The sequence below is a fragment of the Boleophthalmus pectinirostris genome, unplaced genomic scaffold (assembly GCF_026225935.1).
Source record: "Boleophthalmus pectinirostris isolate CB_2022bp ecotype Guang Dong unplaced genomic scaffold, ASM2622593v1 HiC_scaffold_9, whole genome shotgun sequence".
Taxonomy (NCBI): Eukaryota; Metazoa; Chordata; class Actinopteri; order Gobiiformes; family Gobiidae; genus Boleophthalmus; species Boleophthalmus pectinirostris.
In genome coordinates, this window is record NW_026571541.1 from 21,720,601 (window position 1) to 21,724,388 (window position 3,788).

General features: G+C 37.3%; 1 pseudogene; it reads right to left on the minus strand.

The window, feature by feature from the left end:
• Positions 1–300: 300 nt before the first annotated feature.
• Positions 301–3,518, minus strand: LOC110174431 (proton-coupled folate transporter-like; annotated as a pseudogene).
• Positions 3,519–3,788: the final 270 nt, after the last annotated feature.

Consider the following 3,788-nt stretch of genomic DNA (forward strand, 5'->3'; position numbering starts at 1 on the left):
TTGTTGTGGTTATGGTTTATGTCAGAAAAAGGTTTTGGCCTTCCTTTTAGTGTTAATAATATGCACTTAACATAGTGTAAATTACAAACAACCCAGAGATTACAGACTTGTATCCTATATCATGCTATTTTGGCATTAGGATAGCAGTTTTGTCTACTATTCTCTACATGTGGATGGAGCTGAGTATAGGGGCATCTTGGTAGAGCCTGGAGCATGTGTAGGTGCATGTGAGTGGAGGTCTGCAGCCACATGTCTCTCTCATACATTCATCTTGGATTAATCACAAAACTTTAATCAGCCTTAACCGATTATACCGGAAGGAATCAACAGTAAGATGGCAGCAAAAAGGAATGAAAACCCCTTCGTAAAATACAAAGTTGCAGGGAAGAGAGAGTTGAAGATACCATTTCCTGTTATAATACACAAACTGTCCACACAGGCTATGGAAGAAAATAGTGTCCCTGAACTGCAGAAATCATTTTATTCAGGTTACAAACTAATAACAGTTGTATCAGGGTGTTGAGGGGTAACCACCAGGAGGCACCAGAGCTAAAACATTAAAAGTTTCCAAGTTGCTTTTTTTCCCCTGTGTTCACATGACTAATCATATGATTTCATGTACTGTACATATTAAAGGACACCTGTGTGCCCTGTTTTACTCTCATGCCTTGAAGAAGACCAGCCAGCTGGTCCAAAGCATTATGTAATAAACGACTTATAAAATAATGTAATTGACAGATTATATTACAAGTGCCACATTCTCCAAGACTCTTTGTTCTCCCCCCTGGCTCCCTCACTTCTAGTCGCTTGTTGTGTTTACCTTGTCCTCCCAAGGGACCCAATGTAGAAAAGATGTTTACTCAACTCCCTTTTTTACTTTATTCTAGTTGTATGACTGAGATAAATACTTCATGTACATAAGTTAAAGCATTGACAGTACATTTGAACGTAATTTGATCTCTACTAGCTTTTTCTCAACCCACACCATGAAAGAAAAGATAAAATGACAATAAAATATTCCATTTTGAGTCTGTTCATAGCTACCGAAGTTACACTTTACCATGACATCCAAACATCTGCCCTTCTAAAGCAATCTAGCACCTCATTTGAAACAAATTAATTTAAAATGTAGTCCAGTTGTTTTAGTTTAACTTTTTGATGTAGCACCACATTAATTAATAAGTTAATAAAAAAAAAAAACTTACTTTGTTCTGATGAATCCACCAATTTGGACAGCTTTAACCTAAGCACTATAAATGGTGCAACACAGAAGAGCAATAGACTGTATCCTGGAAAAATATAAAAATGTTAGACATAGCATAAACATTTTTTTCCACTGGTTGATATTTGGCATAATGATAGGGTATTAGGTCTACACACCTGTTCTGGGAGCCTGAACTCATTATTTTGTATTTTGATTATTTTGTATTTTTTTAACATTAAAATAGTTGTTACTGTATGTCATAGCCCAACTATCACAAAAATTGATGATTTTCAGCTAGATCATTTATATTGTGGTTCTTACAGCCTAGTTATGTGAAAGATTAAATTAACAACAATTATTTGTTATGCATTAAGTCAAATATTCACACTGTGGGACAAAAGTACATACCCATTGAAACCCACATGTTTTAAAAATTAACTATTAGTGCTTTTAGGACTCCCTTGGACAAAAAAAAAAGATCTCCCTGGGACTATCCTCATTAAATATTTTTTTTTATTTATTTAAATTTTTTTTTTGTTGTTTACTATTTGATATTGAACATTTTTTTAGGTTCCAGGTACAGAGTTAATTAGTCCTTTGTTGGATGAATCTAATCTTGGGCATAATAACATTTTATTTGTATTTATTTTATTGGAATGCCCCTTGACATGTGTCATGGTGTGGTGTTTGCAGCAGAGAAGACCAACAAGCCAGAGATGTTTGAGAGCAGCCCCACAAGAGCCACCCAGGAGTCCAGGCAGCGCGTCATTATCTTCAGCCCCAGTAGACTGCTCAGGTAGGCCAGATGTAGAGCTGCTGATCCATAGCCAATGAGCTCCGATCCCCAACACAATGGAGAACTCAGGTCAAACAAAACATAAAGGTCTCTGCAGTCATAGTGAACACCTACCACCACAAAGAAGCAAAATGTATAAAGCCACAGCTTGTATTTGTGAAAGCAGTCAGTGCTTTGACTCTCCCCAGTGGAGTACAGCTTCCATAGTGCTTTGTGATGGCTGGTGCTGAAGAGCCTGACAGAGAGGTCTACCGGCACAAACAAACAAGTAACTGTAGAAAGCTGAAGCCAGTCTTGCAGCCAGGACCAGCCAGCATGGGGTGATGTTCCTACAAAAATAGAATATTGCTCTTTAGATTAACACAATATTACCATAAGCAACTTTTACACAAATTTCACTCAAGTTTCAGTTTAATAGTCTGACCTTAAATAACTAAGCAACAAGGTAAGGTGATTTGTGTGGCTTTTTCTTACCCTTGTATCTGAATCCAAATGCCTCCGATAATGCTGGCCATGATCCCAGAGTGTCCTAAACATGCTTTCAAGATAGCAACTCTGAAGGTGCGAGATGTTTTGTCAGTTATATCAGCTATGTATGCAAAGCTACTGGCCAAGATGCAGCTGGTATCACCAGAAATGCCACTGATCATTCTACCTAATAAAAAGTACCCCACATGAATCCCCCACATGTAAAACAATATCTCTAGAGCCAGTCCCAGGCTCGGAATGATGAGGAGCGCTTTGTCACTCCAGGAGCCCAGGAATGGTATCACCGACATATACAGAAAAAATCTCCACACATTGATGTACGTATTCCAGTGGGCAGTTAAAGTCAGTACCTTCTAAAACAAATCAGAACCTTTAATTTGGTATTTTAAAAGCCACATTTTTAATAATGAATTAAAATAGATAATGCAGTGAGATTGCTCTATGTAATGGGTCAATTGGCAGAGAGCTGTTGCAGTCCGACCTTTTTGAGCTGTTGTAGAAAACATCTTCACTTACACGGCCCCACAAATACTAAGTGAACAAGGTTGGTTTCAAAATGCGACCAAAGATGATGAACAGGATTACAGGTTCCACAGTAACTGACTGAAAATTGAGTTTTTACAAACTTCACTCTAGACTTCTTTCTCATAATAGATGTCACTGGAGATGTTTTTTTCATAATTGGTTCCATTGTGGATGGGGTCAAGAATAGTGGTGGAAATCCATTTGTTCATAGTGATCTACCCGGTTTACCTCCTGCTCATTGATTAATCCTGGTACAAAGCTACACACCCATTTTCTCTTCAAACATCAAATGTTTCTTTACACACAGGATGATATTTCCAACAAATGTAGTGAAACTTCTTTAAAATGTAAATATTCCTTGCACATCTCAGAAATACAGGCCCCACACACTTGAGTTAATTTTTAATCTACATAATCGCAATCATTGGTTTATGCTACTATCCCTGTCTTTACTGTCTGAGATAGTGCAGACACTTCACATACCTTGTGTGCTCCCTGGATCATGGCTGGCTGTTGTGCATCGTTAAACTTTTTGTGGAAATGTAGGAATTACATTATAGTAGTCCTGACACCTCTTCTTCTTTTGCCCTTACCGCTGATCATACCCACTCCGGTAAGAACAGAAATATTATTTTTCTTTGAAACAAATCATGAAGCTTAATTTAAAATTTAAACAGCCAGGTATTAGCATGGAACATATGTTGTTGGGGACATTTCTATAGTTATTTTATATTCTGGTTATTCTTTTGCTTTCTTTATAGCTATAAGTGAGAT